We start from the raw sequence: 19,920 nt of genomic DNA, 5'->3' as shown, positions 1-19,920 counted from the left end.
AGAAGCAGGCTCCATGCAGGGAGCCCGACGTGGGATTCGATCCCGGGTCTCCAGGATCTCGCCCTGGGCCAAAGGCAGGCGCTAAACCGCTGCGCCACCCAGGGATCCCAGTGTTGGGGATTTATATAAGTATTGATGGTTTATATAAATTTGGGATGGAGCAGCTCCTAACATACAGAACAAAATACACTCAGAACCAAGAAGATCACCCTCTAGGACCACTCAGGTAGACTATATTCTCCCTCCACTACCACTTCCTCACCACCACCATTCCTCTTTTTTTCTCTTTTCTTTACTTTTATTTTTCTTTTTTCTTCTTTGTTTTTGGTTTTTGGATTTTTATTTTTACTACTTTGTTTTTTTATTTTTTTTAAAGTTTATTTTTTAATTCATGAGAGACACACAGAGAGAGGCAGAGACACAGGCAGAGGGAGAAGCAGGCTCCACGCAGGAAGCCTGATGTGGGACTCAATCCCAGTTCTCTAGGATTATGCCCTGGGCCAAAGGTGGCTCTAAACCGCTGAGCCACCCGGGGTGCCCTACTACTTTGTTTTAAATTTTGTTTTTCACTTTAATGGTCCTTTTGTTTTATTTTGTTCTGTTCTTTTTCTTTTATTTTCCAGTCTTTGACCTCTTCAGAATCATCTAGAGTGTATTGTACTTAGATTATGGTTGATGTTTTTGACTCAGCCCACTCATACAGCCACTCTGCCCTGGACAAAATGACTAGAAGGAAGAATTAGCAATGAAAGAACAGGAAACAATACTCTCTGCCACAGAGTTACAGAATTTGGATTTAAATGCAATGTCAGAAGCACAATTACAAAGCTACTGGTGGCTCTGGAAAAAAGCATAAAGGACCCTAGAGACTTTGTTACTGCAGAATTGAGATCTAATCAGGCCAAAATTAAAAATAGATTAAATGAGATGCAGTCCAAACTGGATGCTCTAACTGCTAGGGTTAATGAGGTGGAAGAGAGAGTGAGTGACATAGAAGACAAGTTGATGGTAAAGAAGGAAGCTGAGGAAAAAAGAGAAAATTAAGAGCCCATGAGGAACGGTTTAGGGAAATAAATGATAGCTTGAGAAGGAAGCATATATGTCTAATTGGGATTCCAGAAGAGGCTGAGAGAGAGAGAAAGGGCCACAAAGTATGTTTGAACAAATCATAGCTGAGAACTTGCCAAATCTGGAGAAGGACACAGGCATTCAGATCCAGGACATAGAGAGGTCCCCCCCCAAAAAAAACAATAAAAACCGTACAACACCTCAACATTTAATAGTGAAACTTGCAAATTTCAAAGCTAAAGAGAAAGTTCTTAAAGCAGTGTGAGACAAGAGATTCTTAACTTATATGGGGTAAAAAATATCAGATTAGCAGCAGACCTCTCCACAGAGACCTGGCAGGCCAGACAGGGCTGGCAGGATATATTCAGGGTACTAAATGAGAAGAACATGCAGCCAAGAATACTTTATCCAGCAAATCTCTCATTCAGAAGAGAAGGAGAGATAAAGAGCTTCCAGAAACTGAAAGAATATGTGACCACCAAACCAGCTCTGCCAAGAAATATTAAGGGGGACCCTGTAAAAGGAAGAGGGAGCCCAAAGAAACAATCCACAAAACAGGTACTGAATAGGTAATATGGTGACACTAAATTCATATCTTTCAATAGTAACTCTGAACGTGAATGGGCTAAATGATCCCATCAAAAGATGCAGGTTATTGGAATGGATAAAAAAAGCAAGACCCATTTATATGCTGTCTACAAGAGACTAATTTTAGACCTAAGGACACCTACAGCCTGAAAATGAAGGGGTAGAAACAATTTACCATTCAAATGGTCCTCAAAAGAAAGCAGGGGTAGCAGTCCTCTTATCAGATAAATGAAAGCTTATACCAAAGACTGTAGTAAGAGATGAAGAGGAACACTATATCATAGTTAAAGGGTCTATCCAACAAGAAGACCTAACAATCATGAATATTTATGCCCCTAATGAGGAAGCTACCAAGTATATCAATCAATTAATAAGCAAAGTAAAGAGATACTTAGATAATAATACACTAATAGTAGGAGACTTCAACATGGCACTTTCAGCAAATAACTGATATTCTAAGCAGAACATCACCAAAGAAACAAGGGCCTTAAATGATACACTGGATCAAATAGATTTCACAGATTTATACAGAACTTTCCATCCAAATGCAACTGAATACACGTTCTTCTCAAGTGCACATGGAACTTCTCCAGAATAGAGCATATACTGGGTCACAAACCAGGTCTCAATTGATACCAAAATATTGGGATTGTCCTCTGCATATTTTCAGACCACAATGCTTTGAAACTACAACTTAATCACAAGAAGAAATTTGGAAGAAACTCAAACACATGAAGATTAAAGAGCATCCTACTAAAAGATGAATGGGTCAACCAGGAAATTAGAGAAGAATTAAAAAGATTCATGGAAACTAATGTAAATGAAGATACAACCGTTCAAAATCTTTGGGATACAGCAAAAGCAGTACTAAAATGGAAGTACATCAAAATACAAGCCTCCTTCAAAAAATTGGAAAAAACCTCAAATACACAAGCTAACCTCACCTAAAGAATTGGAGAAAGAACAGGAAGCAAAGCCTACACCAAGCAGAAGAAGATAGATAATAAAGATTCGAGCAGAACTCAATGAAATAGAGACTAGAAGAACTTTAGAACAGATCAACAAAACCAGGAGTTGGTTCTTTGAAAGAATTAATAAGATAGATAAACCCTTAGCCAGCCTTATTAAAAAGAAAAGAGAACACCCTCAAATTAATAAAATCATGAAAGAAAGAGGAGAGATCACAATACCAAGGAAATACAAATGATTTTAAAAGTGTATTATGAACAGGTATATACCAACAAATTAGGCAATCTAGAAGAAATGGATGCTTTTCTGGAAAACCACACATTACCAAAACTGGAACAGGAAGAAATACAAAACCTGAACAGGCCAATAGCAAGGAAATTGAAGCAGTCATCAAAAACCTCCCAAGACACAAAAGTCCAGGGCCAGATGGCTTCCCAGGGAATTCCATCAAATGTTTAAAGAAGAAATAATACCTATTCTACTAAAGCTGTTTTGAAGGATAGAAAGGGATGGGATATTTCCAAACTTGTTGTATGAGGCCAGCATTACCTTGATTCCAAAACCAGACCAAGACCCCACCAAAACGGAGAATTATAGAACAATATCCCTGATGAACATGGATGCAAAAATTCTTACCAGATACTAGCCAGTAGGATCCAACAATACATTAAGAGGATTATTCACCATGACCAAGTGGGATTTATCCCTGGGATGCAAGGTTGGTTCAACACTTGTAAAACATTCAACGTGATAGATCACATCAACAAGAGAAAAAACAAGAACCATATGACCCTCTCAATAGATGCAGAGAAAGCATTTGACAAAATACAACATCCATTCCTGATTAAAACTCTTCAAAGTGTAGGGATAGAGGGAACAAATCTCAATATCTTAAAAGCTATCTATGCAAAGCCCACAGCAAATATCATTCTCAATGGGGAAAAACTGAGAGCCTTTCCCTAAGATCAGGAACACGACAGGGATGTCCATTCTCACCACTGCTATTCAACATAGTACTGGAAGTCCTAGCCTCAGCAATCAGGCAACAAAAAGAAATAAAAGACATTCAAATTGGCAAAGAAGAAGCCAAACTCTCCCTCTTCAAAGATGACATGATACTGTACATAGAAAACCCAAAGGACTCCACCCCAAGATTGCTAGAACTCATACAGCAATTCGGCAGTGTGGCAGGATACAAAATCAATGCCCAGAAATCAGTGGCATTTCTATACACTAACAATGAGACTGAAGAAAGAGAAATTAAGGAGTCAATCCCATTTACAATTGCACCCAAAAGCATAAGATACCTAGGAATAAACCTAATCAAAGAGGTAAAGGATCTATACCCTAAAAACTGAACATCTGTTTTAGTGGAGAGAAGTTCTCAAGTTGCCTTAAGAAATTATCATTAAGCATCCAGCTGTCTAATCCCTATTCTTTCATTTACTCCTTTCTTCATTCAGATATTTAATAAGCATATTTAAAATACTAAATATATGCTATTTTGATTCAGCACCTTTCTCCTTTCTTCCCTTTTCTCCCAACTCAGGGTGTGAGATGTCCCATCTCCAGCTGCAGTAACTGGTCTGAAGGAAAGGCCTGGAGCCCCAGCTAAACAAATCAGAATTCTTCCCCAGGACTTTTTCTACTGAATTCAGGACCAAAGGAGACTCTCTTTTCTCTCTGGTCATGGAGCTATAAGAATGACCACATGGTTAAGCCCCTTGACATGGGAGGGTTAATTCTGAGAGACCAGTGCTGACAGATGGAGAGGAATATGAAAGAGTGTGGAGGGGATGGAGAGAGGAAGAGAGGGAGTGGTTATGTGGATAGAGATAGCAGGAGGAGCATGAGAGGGAGAGAGGGCAGGGTGGAGGGTAGGGAGAGAGAGGTAGGATTAGAAGGATAGGAGGGAGGAAGAGAGGGAGGGAGGCAGAGCGGGAGGGGAAGCGGGGGAGAGACTGAGCAGGAGGGGGATAGGAAAGGGAAGAGGACACACACACATGGGGATGGAGTTTGGGGAGGACGCTCAGAGAGAGACACACACCTTGATGGACAGGACCAGAGAGAGGTTGCTGGGGATTCAGAACTGAAAGTGACATTCTCAACCCTCAAGGTGCTCAGAATCCAGCCAAACAGGTAGACAGGTACCCATGGGTTGTGATGTATCATGGCTAGTACCCTGGGAAAGGCATGTACTGAGGACGGCGGGGTGTCTGGCATGGACAGACCCTGTGTAGGGAGGGTGAGGGAAAGCCTTTGGAAGGAGAACCAGGTCTGGAGGCTGTGAGAAGGAGTTTGTCATGTTTTAGCTTTCCGGATAAAGCACCATATATCTAAAAAGTGTGCCTGTCTGGATGCCTGGAGCCTTGCTGTAACTGTCAGAAGTGAAGAGTGCTATGGTGAACAGGGCAGTGTGGCAGGGCAGCTGGGAGAGGCTGGACAGAGTGGAATGGGGCAGGGCAAGGGTGCAGCCTAAGCAGTGCAGACTGTATTTGCAGGGCCCTGGCCAGTAGAGAAGGCCATAACCCATGAGCTACAGACACAAGGGCCTGAAGACCTTCTGGCCCACATAGATCTCCTCTGCCCACATTGCTCCTTTCCCAGGTGATAGCTGAAGCCACATTTTCAAACCAACAACATTCCCTGAGGGAAACCACCTCTCATAACTACTAAAAAAGAGGAAAGGTGAACCACTCCCCCTGCCTACAAGCCTCACATTCAAGCACATTTCCTGTCATTGTCTGGGCAATAAAATGGTTTTCTAGATTGCTTGGCTTTTAATTTTATTTTTTTCCAGTTCAGGGAATAACTCACAGTTCTTGAAGTATGCAGTACAGATTGCATGTCTAATTTATTCAACTTGCCCAGGGAAACTTGAGATAATTACATTGGGAAATTCCATATTCTGAAAAAACCTAGATGCTGGGAGGGTTATTTTGTCAAGTTCTCTGTGGGACTTTGTGTCCTGTGGAAGTAAAAGAGCACTTGATATATCTGCTGGGTGATTCCAAGGCTCAAAAGCCTGATCTTTCTCAGTGTTTCAAGTGATAAGACACAGATGCCATAGCATGCTTTCCAAAATTCAGTGTAGGGAACATATAACACATTCAGTTATGTAAGATAATTGCAAGCTTAACATTTCCCTTCTATGTTGCTGAGTTTCCAACATATGAACGTTGGCTCTCTCTTGAGGGGAGCTGCAGATTAGAATAATGAATTATTTCAAAAATTATTTTTTTCTATCTTTGTATCCTTTTGTAAAGGTTGTGTATAGGCAGGAAAGGGCACAGATCATCAATATACAGACTAATGCATTTTTCACTAATTGGTTCATATGGTAACCAAAAGCCAGGTCAAGAAACAGAACATTGTGGGAAGCACTCCAAAAGTGCCCACCTCCTCCAGTTCCTCTGGCTAGGGTAATCGTGTCCTGCCTCTGGCACCACAGATTGGTTTTTGCCTTGCTCAATGATATGCTTGCAGACTTGTCTATGTTGAGTGTAGTTCCAGTTTATTTTTTCCACTGTCTGGTATTGCATCTGATGAGTGGACCATCATATATCCAAACCCTGGTGAGTAACCATTGGCTTCTTTTTGCCTATTACAGAGGGCTGCTATGAGCATTCTTTTCATAGAAGGTGTGTTTTTGTCCATTTAATCTCACTATTACTAGATTAGGGTTCTCCAGAGAAACAGAATCAAAAGGGTATATATGCATAATTTTTTATGTTAAGGAATTGGTTCATGTGATTATAGAGGCCCATAATTTCAGTATCTGCAGGGTAGTCCAGCAGGCTGAAGATCTAGGGAAAAGTTGTGGATTGAATCTAATGGTGATTTGATGGCAGTCTTCTTCCCTGGGAAGGTCAGTCTTCTTTTAGGGCTTTAACTAATGGGAAGAGCCCTCCACATTGTGGAGAGCAAACTGCTTTAACTCTAAGATTTAAATGTTAATCTCACCCCAAAATACCCTCACCCTTGAACAGAAACATCCAGAATAATATTTGACCAAATACCTGGGCACTGTGTCCCAGGTTGATACATAAAATTGACTATGACAGTCGCTTACTGATTATCTACAACGCAACCTTTTGTGCTGGTGGTAGGGTGGCTAAAATGCAGTGGGGGTACCTCAAAGTACAGTGTATTATCAGAAAGTTCAGGTATAATGAGGCCAAAAGACAGAGATGATTGTCATTGAAGGAATAGTCATTGGCAGCTCCCAAGAGGAGAGGAGCACAGAAGGAAGTATCAGAGTCAGTCAGGGGCAGAGGGAAAGGATGAGACTGTGGTGAGAGTCTTTATCATGGTTTCTGAGGGAAGGAATGGGAAAGGCAGGGCGGGAAAATGGAGGATTGGCTGATTTGAACAGTTTCAGTGGGCTCTGGGGGGCATAGGGGCTGTCCATAGTCTTCTGGTGCCTGGCCCTGGGCCATTTAGGGAAAGTGGCTAGTGGTCTGGAGAGTCCTATGAAAGAGCTGGTGGGGAGAGTATGGGCTCTGGATTGGTTTGTCTTTGAAATGTGTATCTTTGGGTGAGTTGTTCATTATTTCTAGGAACTGACTAGCTCTGGAGGGGGAGGCCCTTAAGGCCTGTCAAAGCATCTGAATACAGAAAATGAAAGACCTGGTTAATGCCAGGGGCAGGTGGGGAAAGACAATAGAGAGGCAGAGTGGTGAGATAGAAACCATCTGGAATAGGGTTCAGGGGACTTGGACTACTTTCTTAAAAAGACTTGCTGATCACATCTTGGATACAGTGATAGTTATTTTACTAATGAAGAAACCAAGGCTCAGAGAAGTTCATCAGGTCACTGGTATCGAGGAGCAGGGCTGAGGCTTGTATGCAGATTTCTTGTCTTGTTATTCTTTACCTTTATGCTTTGCTCTCTTCCAGGGTTGTTCAAAACCTATTATTCCTGCCTTTCTCACCTCTAAGAGTTATTAGAAGATAATGAGTTTATATAAATGAACACGCTTTGTAACCGGTGAAGAGCTAGACAGATTCAACCTTGAAATATATAAATTGAATTTATAGAATCTTAGAACCAAGGGAGGTATTTGGAGATCACTTGGGCCCTGTCTCTGTTCTCGAACAGGTGAAGCCTGAAACTACTTATTTGCTCCTGCAGGATGGCCAGACTCTCCCTTGGTAGCTTCATATCTTATTGCTGTGATGAGAAAAAGATCACTGGATGTTTATTTCATATGGACTTTGCTTAGTAAGTTACTTCTTCAGTGTACCCGTAACCTGGTGATCTGAGTATTATTAACCAAGCTTCTGAATGTACCTAAATTGACCCAAAAGGCCTGGCTGGAGATCTGGCTAAATAGATGTTACAGTTTATCCAGTCTGGTATGGTTAGTAATAGTCTTAAAAAAATCCAGAGCTCTTTGATGGAGGAAGTGGTGGAAAGAGCCCTAAGCCAAAGGTAGGGACCTGATCCAGAGTTATAGCACTACTCAGCCACATACTACCTGGTTTGATCTCAGGTGGCCACTTAATCATTTTGACATCACTTTTCCCACTTGGAAACCCAAAGAGTTGGACTAGATGATGTTTCAAATCCCTTTCAGCAAGGACAGGATACATTGTATCATTTAAGATTTGGATGGCTAATGTCATTTTGATGGAGGGGCAAAGTACTAATAAGTAGCTGGAAAGCTGGTTGTCTTTGATGTCCGGTAGTTAATAAAATAGAGAAAGATTTACATGCGTAGCTAAACTCATCTTTCACTCTCATGCCAGCTATCTGCTGACTCCACTTCCTTGGTTAGCCCTGGGTCACTATAAATTAAACTTAACTGCTTTTTCCTGGGAATGATGCTCTGTAAATCAGCCCTAGAAGAGAGTAGCTCTGTCAAGAGGGCTTTTCATGAGATACTCTAACCATTGGAAAGACAACATATTATCTGGCAACTGCTTCTGAATATTAGTTTATGTCTTGGCAATTGTTTTCTTAATAATCCAAAGCTGTCAAGGAAGCATAACTCACATGGCTTGGACACTCTGCTGCCTTCTCTGCCTGGTAGGAGCTTATTAATCATGTCGTCTTCCCTTGAACCCTCCTTTCTGTATGGTACAATTAAATTAACTGACCTATTTCCAAATAATTAGATCATTAAACACCCCCTCCTTTTTAATAAAACCAGGAGACAATTTTATCTAAAATTAAACTGTATATTAGTGCCTCTTTTAGTAATGTCATCCATATGGCTCTCCAATATGGGCTGGTCCAGCATCAGTGAATTGATGGTAATTCTCAACTCTGGTACTTAATCAGACATGCCCCTACACTTGCAAATAATCATTTTTTTGTTTTAATTACCTAGTTAAAAAATACAGGAGCCATCTCAATGTCACCTTGAATATCTACATTGTGGAAAAAAAAATGACACTTCTGTGCCATCCGTAGCTGATTTGCTGAGCTGGAGGAGTTGAGTTCAAACAGTTGTCTCATTAAAACTAAAGTTGGTGCTAAAATTTCTGTGTAACTCTCCCCCCCCCCCCCCCCCCGCCACCCCAGCCCCACGCAATCCAGTATCAGTGCTAAGAGAACTAAACTGTGACTCCTATACTTCTCCAGAACCTTCCTAAGTTAACTCATGCATAGGAAAGGAAGGTAAAGTGATCTCAATTGGCCTTTTCAACCCACAAAGACTCAGCAAATAATTGCAGTGGTCTGTGAATCAACAACGGCAATGAGGTCATTTTAATGGGACTAAGACGCCCCTACAATAATGGTGATAGACTTAATCACTTCTCCATGGGGAAAATGTCCAAGATTAGGCAGTTCATTACAGAAATGGGGACTTGTTGAGAGAGGACTCTTAGAACGGAAAATGGAATGCTGTTGATTACATTCATGCTGCTTCCAAGGAATAGCTTTTTCTCAGGATGCCTCAGCTCTGCTGAAGGCCACATTGTGCCAAGAAATCTGGACCTAAAGAGTTTAGTTAGGAGGCATTTGCAGAGTAGCCAGGGCACTGGGCTTTTCAACCCACCAAAAATGCCTTGGGCTGACAAGTGAGATGAGCAGCACTAAATTGATGTGTAGACACTACCTAGAGATTAATCACCTTTTCACAACTTTGTATATTTGTGATAGGAAATTTGAGTTGTTTAAGTCATTTTGAACTTTTAAAAAAATATTTATTTATTTATTCATGAGAGACACAGAGAGAAAGAGGCAGAGACACAGGCAGAGGGAGAAGCAGGCTCCATGCAGGGGGCCTGACGTGGAACTCAATCCCGGGTCCCTGGCATCACATCCTGGGCTGCAGGCGGCGCTAGACCACTGCACCACCGGGGCTGCCCTGTTTAGGTCATTTTGAATAGACAGACACAATATATTCTGCCTAGGGGAGAACAGTTTGTTAGCATAAGTTTGAGTTTGGCATAATTTGGATTTAGAGGGTATAGCTGACATGGGGTGTGTCTCACACTCTTGGCAGTAAGTTCTACACACAGGACACATGTGCCTACATACATAACCCTGTGCCTCTGCCCAAGGGACTTCTTTGTTGTTGAGTCTGCTGTGTGTGTCTAGGGTGGGGGAATGGTGCTCTGGGCTATCCTGGAGGGATAGTCTTCAACTAAAGGCAGATGGAGAGCTGATGAATAAGAGCTACAGATCCCCTGCTTATGGGTTGGAAAAGTCTGAGACAGGTGTCACTCTGTCTTGCAGAGCTCTCCAAAGAACTTGAGATCCCAGTGCCCACGGTTATAATTTACTCCAACCACACTTTTAACTGATATTCTTCCTGTCCCCATCTCGTGTCTCCACTCCAGGCCAGCACTTCCCAGTTGAACTAATTCATTTGAATCCTTGCCTCAGGTATGTTTCTGGGGAAACTCAATTTAAGAGCTGAGCTTGCCACTAGACAAGATAGGTCACTTATTACTGGGACATCATGGGGCTGTTCCCACCCAGCACTCTAATATCTCAGAAGATGGTTACTCACCATGGCCCAACATGTTCCAATTTGCCTTGTGGGGATAGCTGAAGGCAGAGAGTCTCAAACTCTTGGCAGAGTGGAAAGAGAAATGATAATGGATTTAGTTAGGCTAATGCCGGGTTATGCTGTAATAACACACTAACCACATCACAGTTTAATGCTTGCTAGAGTTGTCCTTGATGATCATCTTGTAAAGGTGACTCCAGAATTTGGCTTGTTTCTATCTGGAGGAGGCTGAGACACCTGGTAGTGATAGGGAAAGAGGTGAAAGGAGCAGCAGGCTGCATTCTCCATTGAGCACAGGGCTGAGCTCTGAGGAGGGTAGGTGGGGATGAGCAAATCCACAGAGAAGCATAAAATAGGTCCAGAACAGGTGGCAAATCTATGTGTAGGCAAGATTTATGTTAAACATAAGTGCAAAAAATAAAATGAACCTCAAATTACTTATCAGAATAAATTTCTGGTTTGATTTCTAAGACGTCAGACATTCCTACTATTAGTTTTCCCAACACAAAAAATATTGTTAGGAGTCTAGTGCAGATCACGAGCTGAAAAAAAAAATTGACCTGACCCACTGCAGAAATTCAAACCAGTCATTTATTGATTTGCATTTTGTAGTTTTGAGAAGATGAGTGATGGTGAGACTTGTTTGTTACTTTGCAACTGGCAAGGTTGGTGTAGTTGGGGGCTCACTTCAACCTTTAAGGTAAATTGGACAGATTTTTATATGGTCGTTGATCCTAGAATCTTATATCAGGGAAAACAAGAGTCCAGATTAAAGGGATACAGAATACAGTCTGAAGCTGATAGCCAGAGTTCCCTATGGCTTGTTTTTTTTTTTTTTTTTCAAATAGTTCAGTCCTGGATAGGGAGTAACATGAATATGGGATTTTGAGTAAGATGACCAGGGTTGGAGCTTCAGCATGACCCCACGTCAGCTAAGTCTCTGTGCAATTCTCTGCCTTTTCAACTTGAGTTTCTTCCTATCCCAAATTAGGATGATATTAGTACCTGAGTTCAAGATTTGATGTGAGGGTTAAAATGGCTTCACAAGACAAAGTGCTTGACGTGGTGTCTAACATGTGGGAAGTGCAGTGTCTGACATGTGGGAAGTGCTTAATAATGGCTGTTACTGTTTATGTCCTGATGTGTGAAATAGGGTTTCAGTTATTTCTTCATTATTGAAACAAATATTTATAGAACATCTACTGAGTGCTAGGAACTGCGCTGGATGCTGGGAATAAAATGGTGAGTGAAACAAAGCCCAATCTTGTCCTGGAAGAATTAAGAGACCAGGGGTTGGCAAATACCTTTTTAAAGGGCCAGACAGTGAATAGTTGAGACTTTGTGGGGCATGAGGTATCTGTGGCACCCATCCGACTTTGCTACTGGAGTTGGAAAGTAGCCTTAGTAAATGAGTACACATGGTTGTATTCCAATAAAATTTTATTTACACAGACAGGTAGAGAACTAGATTTGTCCTGTGGCCCAAAATTTGCTAATCATTGAGATGGCCAGTAATATACAGGCATTAATAGCTAGTATTTATTGAGAGCTTACCATGTATTTGTTCATTTATTTAACAGACACTTACATAGCATTTATTATGAGTTAACTCATAGCAGTGACTATGAGTCAGATAATGATCAAATACTTTGCACATATTTTTCTTAAAGACTTTATTCATTAGAGAGAAAGAGAGAGGGAGGCAGAAGGAGAGGCAGGCTCCCCAAGGAGCAGGGAGTCTGATGATGCAGGGCTCGATCCCAGGACCCTGGGATCATGACCTGAGCTGAAGGCAGAGGGTCAGCTGACTGAGCCACCCAGGGGCCCCTACTTTGCACATATTAACTGCTTCAATCCTCATGATAACTCCATGAAGTTGGTAAAATCCGCATTTTAAGAGATGGGGTTGGTATTAGTATTATTCCCACATTACAGATGAGGCAGCTGAGTCACGAAGAAGTTAAATAGGTGATAAGGCTGGGATTAGAACCCAAACAAAGGAGGGCTGGAATCTATACTTGGAATCATTCTACACACAGCCTCCCTCACATAAACACTTAAGCTGTGGACACCTGTAAGTACATGAAGGGGGTAACAGTAATGGTCGACCTCTCAGGTTGCTGGGACCCTATAAGAGTTGAAAGTGCTTGGTAAATTGTAGCAGGTTTCAGAAATATGACTGACCTCTCTTTGGAGCAGCAGCCCTCTGCCACTTAGAGGTGAAGAGTTTGTTTCTGAATTGGGGAATAGAAAGTGGGCAACAAATGCCTATTTACAGGTCTTGGAAAAGGGAAATGGGCCAGCTCTCTGAGGATACATTTCATTTCTTTCTTTAAAAGTCTTTGAACTCGAGGAATAAAACAATAATATTAGTTCTGATGCCACTTCAACTATGGACAAACCCCAGGAGATAGTTCTTGCATATCCATGAAACAGGAAGAGGGGGACTGCGTGCCCCAAATCTCACAGCTGAAAGTGGCAGAGCCAGGATTGGAACCTGGATGCTTTCATTCTGAGGCATGCATACTTGGCCACGGGCACTAGGACAAAATGTCCTATGTGTATACATATTGATTCAGATCCTGTTCTTGATTTCATTAATTGATCAGCATCGAGGGAAAGTGAGAAGAATCTGTTTAAACTGAGCATAGCCGCGAAAAGAGATGGTGTTCATCCTATTCAGACACTGTCTATGGAGTGCAAAGGATTTAATAAATAACAGTGTGCCCATCCTGATAATTAAAGCTTGTGAAAAATAATGACTTGGCCCAGAGGTATCATTACCTAGAATACCAGCCTAGTGTCTGTTTCAAAACAGTGATAATTTTTATGTCCTGCCATAAATGATCACTTAAGCAGCTTGAAATAAAAACAGGGCACAGTGCCCCCTGTGCTTGTGGATTTTGTGCTAAAAAGCTGAACTTGCTCTTGGAGAGAAATGCCCATCTGTGCTGAAAATGCCTGTGGACTCTTCCCATGTTTTAATAAATAGTGGACTGCAAAAAGCTTGTTTTGAATGGAGGAGGAGGGAGCACAGGAGGTTTCAGTGCTAAAAGAGAGGAGAAAAGGGCACATGGGGTCTGGGATGACTTTGGAAACCATCTGAGAGATTCTTACATGTTAAATTGTGTCCCCTAAAAAAAGAAGTTGAAGTCCTGCCCCCTAGTACCTGTGAGTGTGACTTCATTTGGAAGAAGGATCTTTATAGATGTGATGGAGATGAAAGTTGAGGTCACACTGGAATAGGTGGGCTTTGGTCCAATATCCCTGGAGTCCATAAGAAGATGGCCCCATGGAAGCAAAAGAGGCAGAGACTGGAGTCGTGTAGTTCCAAGGAAGGCCAACGACTGATGAGGCGAGGCGGGTAAGAAGCCAGAAAGAGGCAAGGAAGGATTCTTGCCTCTCTCTTGGAGGAGAATGCCCCTGCCAACATCTTGTTTACAGACTTGCAGACTTTATAACTAGGAGAGAATGAATTTGTTAGCCTAAGCCAACTGCTTGGGCTACTTGGTTACAGCAATTCTAGGAAACTAGTACAGAGGTGGTGTACTGACTCACAGAAGGGAAGTAGGCGTCTGTGCATGGGATAGAGGGGTTAAATCATCAGGTAACTGTGTTCATCTGTTTTTTCATTTGCCATTCAGAAAGGAGGCAGTATAGTAATTAAGAGCAAGGCTTAGGAATCAGGCCAATACTTGAATTTCTGCTGTTCTTCTATTCTGGGTGACTTTTAATAATGATCATAACCTCTAACATCTATTAATGAATTGATGGTATCTTAGGCCTTGTACCTTGAGCTAAATATGTCCTGTCTCCATTTTGTAGGAGAAACTCAGTCACAATATACAGCATAATGTTAGATTAGTATAATATAGTGATTCCACATTTTCATCCATCACCTGGTGCTCATCATGACAAATGCCCTCCTTTTTTTTTTTATTAAGATTTTATTTGTTTATCCATGAGAGACACACAGAGAGAGAGAAAAGCAGAGACGTAGGCAGAGGGAGAAGCAGGCTCCATGCAGGAAGCCCAATGCAGGACTCGATCCCAGGACCTTAAGATCACGCCCTGAGCCAAAGGCAGACGCTCAACCGCTGAGCCACCCATGTGTCCCTACAAGTGCCCTCCTTAATCCCCATCACCTACTTTACCCATCCCCCCACCCAGTTCCCTTCTAGTTAATCATCAGTTAGTTAAGTTATAGTTAAGAGTCTATTCAACCCCTCCCTTTAGCTTGAGCTGATCAGCTTGCCGGTTTGTTCTGCTATTGGTGGGAAGATGTCCCCAGGTTTCAAAAAGATCAAGAGACCATTTTTTCTGGTGGTAAACTTTGCCTCTTGTCATATTGGCTTGGATTTCCAGCCCATTTTCTTCCTCAAGCCAAACATTTCAGAACTGTGATTAAGGGGTATGTGGAGAGGCTAGAGAAAAATCTGCCATGGCAATATTTCAATCTGGATAGCTCCATAAATACCCAATTACCCCTTGTTGTGATGATAGCATCAGAGCTCTAATTGAGACCTTCCGCAGGTTTCCTGCTTTTGTGTCCTCTTCTACCCTTCACAGCAGCATTGTTTGGTACATTTATATGCAAAGGTTAATTCCCTATGATTTTATCTGTAGCAGGAAAGGGGGGAAAATATCTGGAACATAAGTTGGTATGTTAAGTGTTTGCAATGTACTAAGACAACTTTTCAGTCTATGAAAGTACAAGGCAGAGAATGGAACAGTTTGTTATACAAAAAGATTAAGATCTTGATAAACTGATTTCTGTTCTCTTCAATGTTACTAAGAAGCTGTGTGTCATGAACAAGTCAACTCCTTGGGACCTCTTCTGTGAGCAAGGCAGGCTCTGGATTATTTGACCTTAAACGTCTTTCACACATGGAAAAAACAATTCCATTTCTGTGTTTTGTGATCCTAGCTTATAGAGTCATGACATCTTGGAACACCAAGAGTAAGGGTGTTTTACAAAGGCTGTTGGAAGTCTTGATGGTGCCATTCATTATCCATCTCTCAAACCCATGTGCATCATTGCCCACCTACCTTGTTTCACTGTGCTTGCCTAGAAAGAGTGTCCCTATTGCTCTCCTTCCAAAGCTGACTTCTCTGTGGATGCTATAGGATCTAGCCCCTTTTCGCCTGGAACTTTAGTCTCTCCTGCATCACTTTCTCTCTCTACTGGCTTGCTGGCTGCAGTATATGAATGAGCTCTGGCTCTCACTCCTCTTCAAAACAAACAGCCTGCCTGATGCCACATCCTCCTCCAGCCTCCACCCTATTCCAATTCTTCCCTTTATTGCAAACATGGTGAGAGGCATCTCCCTTGCTGTTTCCTGTTGCTTACGTCCCATTCTCCCTTCAACTGCCTGAAGACAGGTTTCCAGATGTACCAGGCCCATAAAACTGGGCCTTGTCTTGAACATCCTGAGGCCAAGTCTAGTGGGCCCTTTTCTGTCTTCATCTTGGCACCTTCTTAGCATCTTTGAACTCCTTCCATCCTGATTCATTCCTGCCTAGGCCTCTCCTATGCCACATTGTTTGGGCCATTTCTCCTTGTTCTCCTTGGCTGACTTCCCCTCCTCAGGGTTTGGTCCTGAGCCCCTTTCTCCATCTCTACATATTTTCTCCAGAGTTTCTCTTCCAGTTCCCTGGCTTTAGAAAGTGTCTGAATTCTGAAAATTCTCAAATGTATACCTTTGACCCATCCTCTCCTCTCTTAGCTCTAGATTTTTGTATCTCCTATGCAGCATTTCAACTTACATGTTTCATAGGAATCTCAAACCTAAATATCTAGGACAGATTTCTATTTTATTTTTTTTCCCCTAATTTCTTTTCCTCTATGTCTTCGATAACTGATTGCTCAAACCAGTGTACTAGGTTCTAGACCCAAACTGGGATTTTTTTCCTTTCTCTTCTTCCTCATGGAATCTGAGTCACTGAGGTTGAATCTCCCAAGTGCCTTGCATGTTGGCCCATATTCCCACCTGTACCCTTCTCTCATCACCATCATCACCGTGTCTCATCTGGGTATCCTAAAGCATCCTAACTGGCCATTTCTCTTGTACTCCTGCCTACATTTCATTTTCTCCACAAGAACTAAAATGATTAAAAAAAAAACAAAAAACAAGTCTTATCACTCTCCTACTTCAAAATGTCTAATATCGTCTCTTTACATTTTTAAAAAAGATTTATTTACTCATGAGAGACACACCGAGAGAGGCAGAGACATAGGCAGAGGGAGAAGCAGGCCCCCTGTGGAGATCCCGATGTGGGACTTGATCCTAGAACCCTGCGATCATGACTGAAGCCACAGACAGATGCTCAACCACTGAGCCACCCAGGTGCCCCTTCTCTTTACATTTTGAATGACACTCAGACTTTACCAGGACCAACAGCAACCTGTGTCCTCTGGCTCCCTTCTGCCTTTCAGTCTGCTCTGCCATTGCCTCCCTCCTTCCACACCAGGCCCAGCCATGCTCATCTTCATTCTAGTCCTCCAACAAGCCACAGCCCTTTACAACTCTTGGCCTTGGTACTTGGATTTCCCTCTACTTGCCGTGCTCTTTCCTAAACTCTTCATGTGACTGGCTACTTAGCAGTCACATTCAGCATTAAATATGCCAGCTCCTCAGAGAGGCCTTGACTAATCTCCTCTCTTAAGGTAACAGCCTCCCAACTCATTCATCATGAATCCTGTTTTCTTCCTAACTTGCATGCATCACCATCTGTAATCTTGTTTTACTTATTTGTACTTATCAATTTGTACTTATCAAGTGTATTGTCCCTGAAATTACAGGATTTTCCTTCCTTATTTATCACTCTATCCTTCATTTCTAGAATAGAGATTCAACTGAAAGGCAGTAATTTTTTTCCAAGTTTTCTTGAGATATAATTGTCTTAAAACATGGTGTAAGTTTAAGGTCTACGATGTGTTGATTTGATTAAATATTGCAAAATTATGACCCCAAAGCATTAGCTAACCCCTCCAATATACTACATTATTACCTTTTTTTTTTGTGTGTGTGTGGTGAGAACATTTAAGATCTACTCTCAGCAACTTTCCAATATAAGATACAATATTGTACTATGCTGTACGTTAGATCCCCACAACTTAATCGTCTTCTACCTAAAAGTTTGTACTCTTTGACCAACATCTTCCCATTTCTTCTGTCCCTCAGTCCTGGGTAACCACCATTCTACTTTCTGTTCCTATGAGTTTGGCTTTTTTTAGATTCCCACATCAGTGATAACATATAGTATTTGTCTTTTTCTCTCTGGCTATTTCACTTAGCATAATGCCCTCAATTTCAATCCAGGTGATCACAAATAGCAGGATTTTGAAAGAAAGTAATTTTAGGCATGAAAAAAAATAATGTTACTAAAAGCAAAGGCTGAAGTAGTGCTTACTATGGAGCAGGAACTCTACTTTCTAGGTATGGAAACTGAGGCTTGGCAGTTGTTAATGACTTTCCCAAGGACTGGCAGCCAGAAGAAGCAGTCAGGTTTGGACAGATGCTTTTCACATTATCAATACTGATCCATTTTCTTTTCTTTTCAAAAGATTTTATTTATTTATTTGAGAAACAGAGAGAGGCAGAGACACAGGCAGAGGGAGTAGCAGGCTCCATGCTGGAAGCCTGACATGGGACTCGATCCCAGGTCTCTGGGATCACGCCCTGGGCTGAAGGCGGCTCTAAACCGCTGAGCCACCCGGGGTGCCCAATAATCCATTTTCATTTTGGGGAGAGTAGCAAAGAAAACAACATGGAGTATGGTGAGAGCCCCAGGTTCAGACCCTACTCCTGCATCTTAACTAACATGGGAGCTTGGGTCAATCAGTTCACTAAGCCTCGTTTACTCTAAAGGGGAGACAGTAATAGCTACCTCATAGGGTGTTAACAGCATCTAATGAGATATCAGAGTACCTGTGCAATGTTAAATGCATGGACATGTTGATTAAGTGAGGCCTCTGGCATGTTGAACTAGTCCAGCCTCTGGCATGCTAAACTTCTATTATTTATTAATATTTCTGCACTTTGGTTTTTACCTGAATTGAAGACAAGTGCTATGGTCTAAATGTTTGTGTCCTCCCAAAGTTCATAAGCTATAGCTTCATCCCTAAGGTGGTAGTGTTTGAAGTGGGATCTGCTGGATAGGTCATGAGGACAGAGCCCTCAAGAGTGAGATTAGTGCCCTGAGAAAAGAGGTGTCAGGACGCTCCTGGCCCCTTGTGCTAGGGGAGGGTACAGAGGGGCTGTCTGTGAACCAGGCAGTGGTCCTTCATCAAGCAGAGAACCTGACCATGCTGGCATCTTAATCTCTGGCTTCAAGCCTTCAGAACTATGATAAATCAATTTTTGTTGTTTATAAGCCCCTCTATGGAATTTTGTTATAGTAGCCCAAGGAGGCTGAGAAAGCAAAGATGAGATCTTTTCTGTGTATGATATCCAGCAAAATTACATGGTGAGTTCAGGGCTGGCCAGCAAGCAGGTGTTCACCATTTAACTGCTTCCTCCCTTTTAGGGCCTTTTGCAGGCCTCTCTCTCATGAACTCAAGCCTCCTGTGTGTCCTTTGCTGGATCCCAAGGCTGGCTGTCATAAGAGCAATTACTCTGATAAATTAATTTCATCTGGGGCCAAAATGATGGCTAATACTTGAAAGTTCTACCATGCTGGCATTGTTGCCATAGTCTTTTTTTTTTAAGATTTAATTTAATTTATTTATTCATGAGAGATACACAGAGAGAGAGAGAGTGACAGAGACATAGACAGATGAAGAAGCAGGCTCCCCATGGGGAGCCCAAGGTGGGACTCGATCCCAGAACCCTGGGCTCATGCCCTGAGCCAAAGGAAGATGCCCAACCACTGAGCCACCCAAGTGCCCCTGTTGCAGTAGTCTTATGGAGAAGCAAGGCTTGAAAGCTGAGACTCTTTTCTCTCCTGGTGGAAATCCCAGGCCAGTGGCAGTATTGGGGCTATTTGGGGCCAAGGGGCTTTCCTAGAGCCTATAAATCATCCAAAAGATGGCTGCTGTCTCAGCTTTTGTATCCAACAGGCCCTGCTCATTCTCAAAGGGCACTTGGGCAGTGATTTGCTGTGAAGATGCTTACATTGAATAAAGGAGAGCATCATCCAGGTGCACACTGGTTCATTTGGTCCGGGGGAGTTGAAGTCAGATATATCTGCCACAATTACAGGGAAAGGACTGACTGAGCACTTTACCAGCAGCCAGCCAGCTGAATGTTCAGTTATTCAGCATTTGACTGTGGGCAGCAGTCTCCAGCGAGAGAAAACCAAGAAAAGCTATCTCTTTCTACTGGAA

General features: G+C 42.1%; 1 long non-coding RNA gene across 3 annotated transcripts in view; it reads left to right on the top strand.

The window, feature by feature from the left end:
* LOC125753097 (uncharacterized) overlaps positions 1–19,920 on the top strand; it is a 90,800-nt gene that overhangs the window by 35,347 nt on the left and 35,533 nt on the right. The window contains exon 4 of one of the 3 annotated variants that reach the window (XR_007404115.1): positions 4,175–4,477. The exons of the other annotated variants lie outside the window; for them this stretch is intronic. This is a non-coding gene — a long non-coding RNA (uncharacterized LOC125753097). Of the gene's footprint in view, positions 1–4,174; positions 4,478–19,920 lie in introns of those variants that run through there. 3 annotated transcript variants of the gene reach the window in all.

This window comes from Canis lupus, chromosome 20 (genome assembly GCF_003254725.2).
Source record: "Canis lupus dingo isolate Sandy chromosome 20, ASM325472v2, whole genome shotgun sequence".
Classification (NCBI taxonomy): domain Eukaryota; kingdom Metazoa; phylum Chordata; class Mammalia; order Carnivora; family Canidae; genus Canis; species Canis lupus.
The sequence above is the reverse complement of the archived record's forward strand: the minus strand, read 5'-3'. Positions and strand labels throughout refer to the sequence as shown.